The sequence below is a fragment of the Chiloscyllium punctatum genome, chromosome 15 (genome assembly GCF_047496795.1).
Source record: "Chiloscyllium punctatum isolate Juve2018m chromosome 15, sChiPun1.3, whole genome shotgun sequence".
Taxonomy (NCBI): domain Eukaryota; kingdom Metazoa; phylum Chordata; class Chondrichthyes; order Orectolobiformes; family Hemiscylliidae; genus Chiloscyllium; species Chiloscyllium punctatum.
Window position 1 is genome coordinate 69,040,518 of NC_092753.1, and position 15,018 is coordinate 69,055,535.

The 15,018-nt window shown below is 40.6% G+C and overlaps 1 pseudogene; it reads left to right on the top strand.

Annotated features, from left to right (window-relative positions):
* The first annotated feature begins 274 nt into the window (after positions 1-274).
* The window catches only part of LOC140485857 (NXPE family member 3-like), a 36,600-nt pseudogene continuing 21,856 nt past the window's right edge, over positions 275-15,018 (top strand).

Here is a 15,018-nt window from a genome sequence, read left to right on the forward strand (position 1 = left end):
AATAAAGAAATAAAAAGTGCAACATTGCAGACTTTTAAAAGTACAAAATCACAGTAATGAAATTAGACAACTGCAGAAATAAAAAGTTCTGAATAACTTGTTGCTCTCGGAGTTATTGTTTGTCTTTCAAGTGTCTTGACAAGCAAACTGAGTATTTATATATAAACTTTGGCAAGAATATGCTGAGATTTCTTTCAGTAATTTTCTTTCTTTGGTTATTATTGTAGATTTAGTAAACAGGAAGGATCAGATTTATGACTTGTCAGCTCTAAGTATGGATAAACGAGTAACTAAAGACTCAACACAGACCTACTCCACATTCCGTATCCTTTTTGGATTGTTGACTCTGATAGCGTCTTTGATGATAATTCTGAACCTTATTCACATAATGGTGTGTGGTATGATAAAAAAAAGCTGTTTATAATAGGCTGAAATTTAAGCAAGGTTTGAAATAGCAAAGTTTCAAATGTTTTTGTAAACTCTGTGTTGCAAATAGAAACAGCATAAGGTTTGAGAATTTTTGGTGCTTTTAAAATTTCCCTTTCTCTCCATATTCTGTCACATTATTGTTACAACGTGGCAGCGAACCACTCTATTAATTAAACTAAACAACCAGAAAAGCTCACCTCACCTCATAGTCTACTAAAGTAGGAGTGACAGAAAACTCACAAATTCCATTACTTTAAAAAAATACCAATTTATTCTTTAACTCTAAACATGAACATTAAACAAAAACTATTCACAACTCTAAGCCCCTGTTTCACTTAACTGCTTACTACCTGCCTCCAACACTATAACAATATACTGTTTCAACAATATACTTACTAAAATTATATCAACTTAATTTCAAAACTATACAGCAGCTGTCATCTTCGATGTCTTTCTTCTTTCGGCTAAAGATCTCCCTAAGTTGTCTTTTTTCATTTTACTGTGAAGATGTTTCAAATGAAAAGGTACCTTTGATAGAGAGTGTTTCGATCTTTTGGATCTGTCTCTCTGAGTTTCAAAATGCTTGCTTTTATACCTCAACATCAAATAGTCTCATTGTTTCAATGTTGGCAAGACAATAAATTCAAACTCAATTGCGTTTTAGTATCCTGGGGCATAATTTAAACTGATTGGTTAAATTTAAATTGTTGTCAAAACAACAACCAACTCAGGTGTCCATTTCACAGCCAAATATTACATATTTTCACTTTTCCAGTACACTCTAAAACTGTTATCTAGTCACATACACAGGAGCTTGTAAGTTCTCAAATGCAGATCAGTAGTTACTCTAGCTTACAGGTACAGTACATGCTTTCAACTTCATAACATTATTAGATTAAGTTAGATTACCTACAGTATGGAAACAGGCCCTTTGGCCCAACAAGTCCACACCAACCCTCCAAAGAGTAGCCCACCCAGACTGATTCCCCAACCCAATATTTACCCCTGACTATGGGCAATTTAACATGGCCAAACCACCTAGCCTGCACATTTTTGAACTATGTGAGAAAACCAGATCTTTGATCTTTCTTGTTTCCTCAAGGAGCATGCAGTGTAAAGGTATAATTATATTGGCAGCTGCTATTTCTAGTTTGTTGTTCAAATAGTTACTATTCATGCTTGTTATTCAGCAATGAATATTGACAAGGTCCACAATGAAGGATTACTCTTGTTAAGATTAAGTGTGTTCTCAGCTAATGTACAAACTTCTAGCAAATCTTAGCAATCAGAATGACAAATTATTTCAATTTTTTGATCAATATATGCTCTGACTAATGCAATACTTCTTCTACTTTTGCCGGAATAACTGCACAAACCCAATATTAAACTTCAAGCCTTCTTAATCTGCATAGTTTAGCATCATTAGGGAGGCGCACAGAATGCAAAGAAGTGAAATATGCATCTGGTGATTTGCCACAAATTCCATCCCAAATCAAGGGGACTGGATGATTTATCTAAATCATCAGACATCTGTCCCTCACGTAAGCAGTGATCTTGGAGAAACTCAAACACTAGCTGCAGCAGCAGAATAGTTAAACTGGGTTGATGGCAAGAGGTCAGGATTTCTAAATGGTTGTGTTAATGGCTAACACCAGGATGGGTGCAGCCCCATTCACATGCGAAACTCAGTGTAAGAAATCCTCAGGATTCACAAGTCTGTCGATCGCTTACCATTGGCCAAGGAAATGCTGATGAATATTTTGTCTGAAATGAGGACCCAAACAGGTTTCATGCTGTTGTGAACTTCTCCTCTGGAATACTGCGCAGGGAACTGGTCACCTTAGTGAAAGAAATATGTCAGTGGTTGTAGACAGTTCAATGAAAGTTTACTCGAGTTGGAAGGTTGGGCAGTTGTCCTCTAAGAAAAGGGTTGATCGACTACGTTTCTATCTGGTGGGGTTTTGAAGAATTAGAGGTAATTGAACTGAAAGATATACAATTCTGAGAGATCTGGACAGGGTAGATCAGCCAAGATCTTATTGAATGATACAGCAGTCTTGAGGGGCTGAGTGGCCTCCAGATATTCTAATTCTTCTGTTCATATGTAAATGACATGGAGGCTGTGACCAAATGGATGATGGCTAATTTTACTAATAAAAGCAGATAGATGAGGAAGTGAGTTGTGAAGAGGACATAAGCAAACTGCAAATTGATACTGAAAGGCTAAGTGACTGGGCAAATATCTAGCAAATAGAGCACATTGTGGGAAAATGTAAAATTAACCATTTTGGAAGGAAGAATAAAATAGAAGCAGATAAATTAGAGAGATCGCAGAGATTTGAGATGCACGGGGGTTTGTCCTAATGCATTAAATTCAAAACAATAGCTTGCAGATTCAGCAAAGCTAATTGGGAAAGCTAATCAGATGTTATAATTTGTGATTAGGAGAATTAAATATAAAATGAGATCACATATGGTGAACTATGTACAGTGTTAGTCTATTTAAGGAAGATGTAAATGCTTTGAAAGTGGTTCAGAGAAGGTTTACAAGACTGAATACCCAGGATAAATGGGTTGCCTCATGAGGAATGGTTGAACAGGCTAAACGTGTATCCCAATCCCAAGATGTCATTATCACAGAAGTAGGCCATTCAGTCCATTCTATCTGCACCAGCTCATTAAATGAGCATCATTACCAGTTCTGCCTAATCTGCTGCTTTTCCCTCATGCACTTGCTTATTATTTTTTATCCAAATAATCATACATTGCCTTAAATAAATTTGCCTCCACCACATTTTCCTGCAGTGTAGTCCATATCTCAACTATTAACTGAGTGAAAAAAAATTATTTCACGTCACCCTTGCTTCTTTAGCTGATTGATTTAAATCTATGCCCTCCTGTTCTTGTTCCTTTTAAGGACAGAAACAATTTCTCTCCATCCACTCTCTCCAGCAATACATGATTTTAAGTATAGGAGTTGGGATGTCACGTTGAGGTTGCACAGGACATTGGTGAGGCCTCTTTTGGAGTACTGTATCCATTTCTGGTCACTTTGCTATAGGAAGGGAATTATTAAACTGGAGGATGCGCAGAAAGTATTTACCAAGGATGTTATCAGGACGGTCGGGTTTGAGTTATAAGGATGGCCCAAGAAGGCTAAGACTTTTTTCCACTGAAGCATAGGAGGTTGAGGGGTGACCTTATAGAGGCTTATAAAATCATAGGTGGTATAGATAAGATAAAAAGCAAGTGTTTTTTTTCTCAAGGGTGGGTGAGTTCAAAATTAGGGGCATACATTTAAGGTGGGAGGAGAAAATTTTAAGAAGGACATGAAGGGCAAATTTCCTTCACTCAGAGAGTAGTTTATGTGTGAAATTAACTGCCAGAGGAAGTGGTAAATGTAGATATGGTTGCAATGTTTAAAAGACATTTGAATAAGTACATGAATAATAACAGTTTGGGCCAAACTAGGTGGGACTACTTTACTTTGGGAACATGGTCGGCATGGATGAGTTTGAATACAGGGTTTATTTCCATGTTGAATGGCTCTGTCTATTCTTAACTTTCTTCTTTCCATGGAGAACAGTCCCAGTTTCTTCAATCTATCTTGTGATGATGCTACCCCTTTAACAAGGTTATACTGTTTTGTTCTTTTTAAGAACGATCATAAAGGCAGAGGTGCTGAAATGTCTAGATCAATCCTAGTTTAACAATGGCAGGGGAGTGGCCTATTCTCCCAGTTCAGGATTTTTCTAGCTTCTTCCAGTTGTAACAGTGAAAAGCTGCTGCAGAGACAAATGTCCATGCTTCAGCAGATGATCCCTGCCTGACCTTTCTCTCTGAAATCTTTCCTGCCTGTAAAAAACTATGTTTGAATTTACCAAGGGGTGTGTTTATGAGATGTTGCAGGAGTTGAAACAGCTCCTTAGTTAATGGCTTTATCGAATTAGTTGAGTTTTCAAGTATTTAATTCTATTTTCTTTTGTTTGTGTTTCAACTGGAGTATTTAAATAAATTCTGTTTTGCTTAAAGCCAAATGGTTTGACCAGCTGCACCAGACCTTGAATATTCACTTCACATCTGCCTTTAAAATAATGGTCTGGGTTAACTTCTTAAGATGTTATGAGGGGGTTAGGCCTAGTCCATATCAATCTTCATAACTAAAGTTCCTCATTCCTGGAACCATTATTATAAATGACTTCTGCACTCTCTTTTTTCCTTCACATCCCTCTCATAAAATGGCACCAAGAACTGTACTCCATACTGCAGCAATGGTCTAACAAGTGTCTAATACAAGCTCAACATTAACTATTTTCTCATGTACTCTATGCCTCTATTAATAAAGTCCAGGATAGTACATAGTTAATGATTACTCCCTCATCTTATCCTGCCATTTTCACTGATCTACATGTATATAAAAAACAGGTCCCTATGCTCCTGTGCTCCCTTAGCATCATATCCTGCTGTCTTTCGATGTTATTCCTATTCGTTCCCCATTAGAAATCAATGCTGAATCTTACTAACTAACCTACCTTTTTATACATAACTGATAATTCTATCTTGAATAATTGTCTCAAGAGCTTCCCCAACATTGAGGTTAAACTGGCTGGTCTGTCCTCATTGAGATTCTTTCTTTTGAACAAGGACATAATCTTTGCAATTTTCAAGCCCCTTGCACCTTCTCTGAATCCAGGGAAGACTGAAAGATTAGACCCTGTACTCCTGCACTTTCCAATCTCTCTTCTTTCAAAATCTTTGGATGTAGCTCATCTGGACCCTTGCAGACTTTTAGTACCAACAGTCTATCCTGCAATTCTGCCCAATCAGATTTAAACCCTTCTCATGGCTGAGTTCTCTGTTCCATCACCATGGTCTGGGTATCGTTTCTCTCTGAAGTGAAGATAGATGCTATGTATTTGGTCAGCTGCTCAGTGATGTCCCATATTTCCAGGTGTAAATCTCTGTTTTGTGCCCTCATCAGACCGACTCCAACTTTTATCACCCTTTGAAAATTTATATGGCTTTAGAAGACTTAGAGACTCCTATTTATGTTGTAGGTTCTCAAAACTTCTTCGTGCTTTTTTAGATCATAGAATCCCTACAATGTAGATACAGGCCATTCGGCCCATCAGGTCCACATGGACACTCCGAAGAACACCCCACCAGACCCAGTCCTCTTCCCTAGCCCTGTAACCTGCATGTCCCATTAATAAACCACCTAGCCAACATCCCGGGACACCAAGGGCAATTTAGCACGACCAATCCACCTAGCCTGCACATTTTTGTACCAGGGGAGGAAACCGGAGCACCTCGAGGAAACCAACACAGACACAGAGAAAACATGTAAGCTCCACACAGCTAATCATCCTAGGCTGGAATTGAACTTAGTATTTCTGGCACTGTGAGGAAGCAGTGCTCACCACTGAGCCACTACATGCCCTGTCTTTCTCGCTTTCCCATTAAACCATTGATGTTCATCCTGGTTCTCAATTTTATGTTTTTAACTGACACTTGTAATAAGCACGCATTTTCTTCTTTACTTTAATTTCTGATCCCTTTCTCATCTGGGAAGCTCTGGATTCATTTCTTGTACTTTTCCCATTCATGGGAATATACTTTGAGCAGAGCTGAAGCATCTCCTTGAAGATGGTCCATTGTTTTTTCCTGTTTTTCCTCCCAATGTCTTGTTTCAGTCAACCCTGCCAAGCTGTGTACTTGCTTCATTAGGTTCGTTTTGAATAATTATCAATCATACCAGAAATGTGTGATTTGAAAAATGAGAACAACTTAAAAATAATCCAAAGGGGACATACATGATTTGTGCAGACAGTGGCAAATTGGAGACAAAATTGGCTGAGGGATTAAAAGAGCAGAGGTTAATGTACAATGGATATTTTTCAGGCTGGATGAAGGTTTATAGTGCAGTCACCTCAGGGGTCAACACTGACCCCAAGGGAGAATGTGCAAACTTCACACAGACAGTTGCCTGAGGCCAGAATCAAACTTGGGTCCCTGGCACTGTGAGGCAGCAGTACTAACCACTATGCCACCGCACTGTTCTACCTGGAGACTAGATTTTGGTTGAGATTTTGAAAATCATAAGCATGCTAGCCAATGCAGATCAGCTGAAGCTATTCCTGCTTGTTAAAGAAACAAGAATGAGAGTGCACACATTTAAATTGAAATACAAACGTAACAAGGGTGAAGTGAAGAAAATCATTTTTCACTCAGTGAGTTGTTAAGGTCAGAAATGTAGGGCTGTGAAGGACAACTGGAAATGAAAGTGGAGTAAAAATTGACTGGAGTCCTGAAAGGCTGAAGAAACTGGAGAGGAAATCATGATCTTGGAAGAGGCAGCAGTGACAGAAATTGATTTTATACAGGGATACCAGGGGAGGTCTAACTCCAAGGTGAGCAGGTACCTATTGCTATGAGAAGAGGACCAGACAATGACACAATGGACTTGTGAAATGCAAAGGATGTGGTCAGGAATCCTGTCATAGACAGTGGAAGGGAAGCCTTGCATAAGGAATACATGGAACAGCATGAGCTAATTAATGTTCTTTGCTTGTTCATTTTGATTATTTTTATTCACTCATTGCCTGCCATTTTCCCCCTGTCCTAATTACCCATGAGCTTGATATGTTCAACGACCTTCTTTTACCTCTACAGTTCATCAATGCTGGTAGATGGGAAGGTTCAGGATTGTGAGCGAGTAAATGGTGATACAATTCCAAGTCACTGACAGATGATGGTGTCATCTGTACTTACATTTGGTGCCCATATTTATCCAGACTGCAGAGTTTGTGAGATTGGGAGGTGCTGTCCAAGGGAACTCCATTTGTATTGCTGCAGTTCTGGTTGCCAGCATCACTTTATTATCTTTATCATCCATCAATTTTGTGGTTCATGGCCCAAAGTGCATGAGCAGAATGATTGATTATTCCTGTTCTGCTGCTTTAATCTCCTTTGCTTTTGACTGAACCTTTCTTTCTTTTCCTGCAGCCTCACTTCACTGATAAAAAAAACTGTTCATTTTACATTAATTTCCCTGACACTTGATAATTTCATGTTCTCTGGTTCTTGTCTTTTCCTTTTCAATCTGAACATTGATAATTCTAAAACTATGCCGTCGCTAGGATCATCTCCAGATGCCTGTGCTTTTTCAGCGTCCTCTAATCTAGCATTATCCCTAAATGCTCCTGAAATTTCTTTTTTATTAAATCACTTTTTTCTTCGCCAGATGTGGGTGTGTTTTGGAGAGTAAACTATAAATAAATAATTTGTCTTTTTATAAAGTTATAACTTTCCACAGACTCATAACGAATCAATCTTGGGAACAGAAGCAAGTTGGAAGAGTTACCCATTTCCAACGTTCTATTCTACAACTGTACAACTAAAAGAGAAGGAAACATCTCTTTGGACAGACAGGCTATTGCAATGTGGATACCAGAATCACAGCTTCACCCCAAAGAAGGTCAGAGGGAACGTTCCTTATGAAAATGATCGAATGGCCTACACCCCCCAACTCTGCTGTGCCCTTTCAGAAAAGCAGCAACCCAGCACACAGTCACTTTGTAATTTTAAATTCAGCGAAAACTTTCTATGTGGGAGATCAGTTACAAGTGATGCTGCAGATGAGTGATTTTGACGGTCACCCAAAGCGATATGGGGGTGACTATCTCCAAGCTCGGATCCACACCCCAGCTTTAAAAGCTGGTTCAGCAGGAACTGTTATAGACAACCAAAATGGGATTTATTATATCAATTTTACTTTATCTTGGCCGGGAAAAGTTGAAGTCTCTGTTTTATTGGTTCATCCCAGTGAAGGGATCCAAGCACTGTAAAGACTACGTGAGGAACAGCCAGAGAGAGTATATTTTAAAAGTACCTTCAGATTAGGAGCTGTCTCCGAGACCACTGTGTGTAATCTTTGTTTGTCTCAATCTCAACCACTCTGTAACCTTACCGATGTCAGGACTGGGGAGCCCTGGTTCTGTTACAAACCGAAGAAGCTTCCCTGCTCTGCTCGTATCAACCATGCAATGGGAGGTTATCAGCAGAAGCTTTTAATAGAAGAAGAAAGACATTTCTTCCAAAGGTATGTTACTGATTGCACTCCTTTCGTTTATTCACCTCCTGAGCTGGGATTAAGGCACAAGTATATTGATCTGCAACCGTAATACGGGTTTGTGTCTCTTGAAGAGCATGGACCCCTAATGATGGCAACACTTGTAATAGCTGGCATAACATAAAAACTAGATCTAACATTGTACTGAGAGAATTTATCAGATATTTATTTTGGTTACTGCTATATGCATATATGACAGTAATCTACACATCAGTGGCTGGGCTAATACCAATGCATTTGGTTACAAACAATAGCTACTATCAGAGTGTCGTGCTCTGGTGGAAAGCTCATTTGAATGCAGAGTGATGCCCACAGCATGGGTTCAATCCCTGCACTGGCTGTGGTTCTCCATCTCAATCTCTCACCTTTTCTAAGGTGTGGTGACCCTCAGGTTAAACCACCACTAGGCATGACACAATGGATTCTGGTAATCCAAGATGGAGGAGGAGGAAAATTGTGGCTGTAAGAGCTGCTCCTTTTTTGAGGTATTTTAGGTGCTGAAGGTAATTTTCTGGAATTGCAGGAGCTGCAGTTACTATTTCATATGCTGTTGCATTGTTTTGGAACTTTGGGTTAAAAAAATCAAACCAACAGCAATTTTAAAAGGACTTAAACAAACAAAAGGCAGCAATGACATGGTCAGTGAGGGAGCAAGAGAGAAAGAAACCTACGCTGCTGTCTAACGCAGCAATGGATCTGCATAGTTACTGCCTTTACTGCTTGAGTTCATGTATCTCTAGACATTGGAGTGGATCTAGGAAAAATTGACACGCAGTGAAATTCACAGCTGACCTTGGAGGAACCTGTGTGGGAGAGCTCACAGCATAGAAACAGATAAGTGCATAGTTTTTTTAAGTGGAATATTGCTTTACGTCTACAGTAGTGAGTAAAGGGGGTTATTTCTTGATTATATGTTTTATTAAGATCTGTGTCTTGATTAAATTTTAAAAATATAAACCATAAGTTCAAAGTTAGCCTGGAACATTTCTCTTTTGAGCAAAAGAAGTGCTATTTTTTGGGTCTGTAGATTGTGAAGAAGCGAAGATGGCATTTAGTAGAGTGATATGATATTCCTGTTGAATGTGGGAGCTCAGGGAGAGTTTCCATGTTACTGATGATTATGTCTGCAGGAAGTGTCTTTGGTTCCAAATCCTTTCACATCGCATGGATCAGTTGGAATGGGTTCTTAGAATCAACAAGGAATTTACAGCAGCTGGGGCGTATGATAGATAGCAGTTATAGGAAGGGATAAAAGTCAGGTTAATGGGTTAACTCAAGGAAAAGTAGGAGAGGGAGGTAGATAGTGCAAGATTCTCCTGTGGCTATCCCCATTTCAAACAAATATGCTGTTTTGGAAAACATAGGAAGTGAAGGACTCTCAGGGGAATGTAGCATGAACAGCCAGGTTTCTGGTACTGGAAATGCCTCTAATATGATGAGGGGTACGTCAGGTTCCAAGCGATTGATGGTGATAGGGGATTGTCTAGTCAGAAACACATACAGACATTTCTGTGGCCAGCAATGAAAAATCAGAATAGTGTGTTGTCTCCCTGATGTCAGGATGAAGAATGTCTCAGAAAAGGTGCAGAATGTTCTCAAAAGGGAGAGGGACCAGCAGGAATTCACAGTACACATCGGAACCAGCGATATAGGAAGGGAAAAGATTGAGATTCTGAAGGGAGAATATAGAAATTTAGGCAGGAATTTAAAAAGGAGGTCCTCAAGGGGAGTAATATCTGGATTACTCCAGATGCTACGAATTAGTAAGGGTAGGAATAGGAGGATGCAGCAGATGAATGCATGTTTCTTTTCTGAGACATTCTTCATCCTGACATCAGGGAGACAACACACTATTCTGATTTTTCATTGCTGGCCACAGAAACGTCTGTATGTGTTTCTGACTAGACAATCCCCTATCACCATCAATCGCTTGGAACCTGACGTACCCCTCATTATATTAGAGGCATTTCCAGTACCAGAAACCTGGCTGTTCATGCTACATTCCCCTGAGAGTCCTTCACCTCCTATGTTTTCCAAAACAACATATTTGTTTGAAATGGGGATAGCCACAGGAGAATCTTGCACTATCTACCTCCCTCTCCTACTTTTCCTTGAGTTAACCCATTAACCTGACTTTTACCCCTTCCTATAACTGCGATCTATCATACTCCAAAGAAGGATTCACATTTTTGGATCATTGGAATCTCTTCTGGGGTGGAAGTGACCAGTACAAGAAGGATGGATTGCACATGAATTGGATGAGGACTAATATATTGGCAGGGAGATTTGCAGGGAAAGTAATCCGAGACCATGCTCCAATACGTCCAGGAGCTGTCTGAAGAACAACACAAAGCACATACTTTGAAATTAATCCATTTTCTGTTTCCCAGATGTGGAATGCCATGTGATTTCAGACAGGGGGAGAGAGCTTAAGTTGAAGGATGTTAGGTTGTTTTATAGTATATTTCAATGCATGCACACTGTCCTCAATTTTCCAAGTTGAATCTATACTCAAAACTCATGAACACTAACATTATCTCAGCATTCAGTGAAAATTAGATTTAGATTAGATTAGATTACTTATAGTGTGGAAACAGGCCCTTCGGCCCAACAAGTCCACACCACCCCGCCGAAGGGCAACTCACCCATACCCCTACATTTACCCCTTACCTAACACTACAGGCAATTTAGCATGGCCAATTCACCTGACCTGCACATCTTGGGACTGTGGGAGGAAACCAGAGCACCCGGAGGAAACCCACGCAGACACGGGGAGAATGTGCAAACTCCACACAGTCAGTCGCCTGAGGCAGGAAATGAACCCAGGTCTCTGGGGCTGTGAGGCAGCAGTGCTAACCGCTGTGCCACCGTGCAGCCTGTAAACTTTCTGTCAATAAAGTTTTAGCATACTATTTTTCCCCAACACTGATTTCTCCAGAAGTGATTGATCTGTAGCTGAGGTAGATATCCACATATGCCAGTCTCCCACCAGTACTATCATAAAGTAACATTTAAGTGCTCCACATCTTATTATTCAACTATGGCTTTATCTAGCTACCGAGCCATGTGTGCATTCTGAAATCAGGGTGAGGAATCCTGACTGATTTGACCTTCGCTCGCTCTTTGGAACTGAGGTGAATAATAGCACACTCACCGTCACTCCAGACCACCTGATGCAACACACACATTGTCATTGAATCTGAAACCTGTGACTAGGGTTTCTTCTTTGAGGCAGGACCAGGAAGTCCGGAGATTTCTTGATGTTAGGAACTTGCTTCTTACCCAGCAGTGACTGCAAACTCTAGTTTTATCTTGGGGAGGTGTGGAAAGCCTGGGGTTAGGTTTTTCACCTCTAACATCAGTGTGAAAGTGCAATCTACAGTGACAACAGAGCAGATGCTAATGCAGAGGGATGTCCATCCCTATTTGGTTCCAGTATAAGGCCCATCCCTGCCACCATCTTTGTAACATAACAATGTAACATACTGTGAGTATAATGACATTATCGATGACATTATTGATGGTACTTTGGATGGTTGATAACTTGTTGCCTCTTGAAAATTGCGTTGGCATGAAGAAAATGTCAGTAAACTGTCAAATCCATTGATATCCTAAAACTGGCTGAAAATACCCAGTTTTGTGGAGACCATCCTTCGCTCCACTCCCTGCAACTGGCTGCATTCTGATAGTGAAAACGCAGCAGCTCATAGCAAAGATCCAAGGCTGCAACTCTACATCCCCTCACATGACCTCACAACTTGGACAGACGAGGCCAAACACTGAACAAACACCTGGCTTTTCTTGGCCTTTTTCTCTCCCAAGTCTTATGCACTTCGCACTTCTCAAGGAGATCTGGCCTTTAGAACATTGCCTCACAATGTCAATGCATAGAGACTGGCACCACACACACATACACACAGAGCAACAGTGCAACCACCATGTCTGTGCACTGCAAACCCATCAACACCAAACCCTATCCTTCCTTAGATGCTACCTGACCTGCTGTGGTATTCCAGCACCACACTCTCGACTCTGATCTCCAGCATCTGCAGTCCTCACCATCTCCTATCCTTTCATGATCATCCATCTGTAGCAATGTAATGATACATGACACATGGTATGCAGACTTCCAGACGCATGTGTTGTATCTACTTCCAGTGCCTAAATGCTGGAGTACAGCAAGTAGTTTGGAGAGCTGGGACTGTCAGAATTAATGCTTCAATGATTATGTTTTGGATACTCTGGTAAATGCATTCAATAATAAGATAGACCTCCAATTGTTTTCTCAATGAGTATCCTTATGTGCAGATGCTTCTCAGTGTATCAATGGTGGGGCTCATTTTGCAGTTGTCTCAGAGATGTTAAAAGCCACCTCTTCAAAGTCTGCATCTTGTCACCATCTCCATATCTGCAGGAAGGACTGGTAGAGTTGAGGCAGAGTCGAAAAGTGTGGCATTGGAAAAAGCACAGTGGGTCAGTCAGCAAAAGATGTTTTTCCATTATTATTGGTCTACTTGTGCGATTGACAGAATGGTATCCCTTCCTGGAAATAAACCTTCCTGATTTTCCTTGAGATCAAGGTTTAATGTGGTCAATAAGCTCACAGTTGGCTGGATGACTGATGTGGAATAATGCCAATGGTGTGGATTCAGTCCAAGCACAGTCTGTAGAATTTCATGAAGACCCACCTCTGTGCCTTGTTCTTAGTGTGGAGGGATGCCTCTTAAGCAGTTTCCCCTTTCTAATATAAAAAGATGCCTAACGTCCTCAATGGTCTACACTGATGTCACTCAACTTTGGGGGTATTGAGGGGCAGGGTCATGGGGAAATCTGAGCGAGACATTCTGAACCAAGGACAGGGGATAAGGTTCCAGTGATCACTGCCCCATCCATGCAGTCAATTGCCCATAACTGGGGACAAATGAAAGTCCTCCCAATCTGGCAGGCAGGTCATTATGGTTACTCTGTCAGAACCACTCCAAAAGTTCAGCTCATTGGAATGGTGGTGAGTTGAGGCCCTTAAGTGGCCATTAATTAACTTTTGTTAATTAATTGGTGGTGGGTCATTCACAGAGCTTCCCTTTCTCACACCAGCACTTGACTGTAGTGGGATGGGGTCAACTATCCCACCAGTGCTACCTCATCCAATTATTTTCTCATATTGCAACTGGACCTGCTGCCTCATCAAAATGGAAAATCTAGCCCAATAACTATGTTTCCCTCTCTACAAATGCTTCCTAAGCTGCGAGTATTTCTAACATTGTCTGCCATTGTTTTGAGATTTGGTCATCTATGCCGGACGCTCTGTTTAGTTGGCAGTTCAAACTGCATAACCTTCCTTTCATTGCAATGGAATTTGAATCTGCATTTTTTCAAAATTCACTCATTGAGCATGCCATCAGTGGCTGGCCAGCATTTATTCCCTGTCCCTAGCTGCCCTTGAGAAAATGGTGGCGAGCAGCCTTCTTCAATATACTTGAATGGCTTGCTAGGCCATTTGAGAGTCTGGAGTCACATGTTGGCCACATGTTGGTAAGGGCAGCAGATTTATTTCCCTGAAGGGCATTACTGAGCCAGATGGGTTTTGCCCCCAATTTGCAATGGTTCCATGCTAAACAGCAGACCCAGATATTTGTTAACTGAATTCAAATTCCACCATCAGCTGTGGCAGGATTCAAGCGCAGGTTAACTGAGTTTCTCGAATTATAGACTAGCGATTAATCTCAATCGACCATCATCTCCCCTGATGAATTGCTCAAGGTAGTTGCAGTGCCATCGGGTGGGGAAATGGATTTAAACAGTGCATCCAACTGAAGAGAGTTACATTTCCTTCTTTTGGTGACGTGTAAAGGAAAGAAATGTGCGAGGTGGGAAATGAAGCTCAGGATCACAGCCAAGTGAGTTTCCCAGCCAGTAGGAAGAGGGAGGTGGGAACATCATCACAAACAAAAACAATAGACCTTGAATTTTGACATGTCACAGCTTGAACTGCCAGAACGGCTTGCTGATCTCCCACATGGTAAATGAATTCCTGTCCTGTGTAATTTGTATTGATTACAATTCTGGTTGCAATGACTTCAGATAATAACAATAATAATAATAAAAAGAATGTATTTTCAGTGGAGTCAACGTCAAGAGGCCCATATTGCCCAATGGCCTGGGATATGTAACCGTGCAACCTTCACCTCATACAGGTAAGAGAAATATAAATGATAGTAATGACTGTTGTATCAATTTATTTATCTATTATAGGGAGAGCAAGTAAGTAATCCTTTGCTGCAGATATTGTATCATACTCTAAAGGTTCAACTCACAAGAAAAGAGAAACCTATGAATGTGTTGGAACAGTGAAGTATTTGTTCTCAATGACATCGTTGCAGCATCAGGCAGACGTTGGATGCATACCCCAGGAGATGGATTTGTTTCCATCTTCAGGGAAGTAATTGGAACTGAGGCCA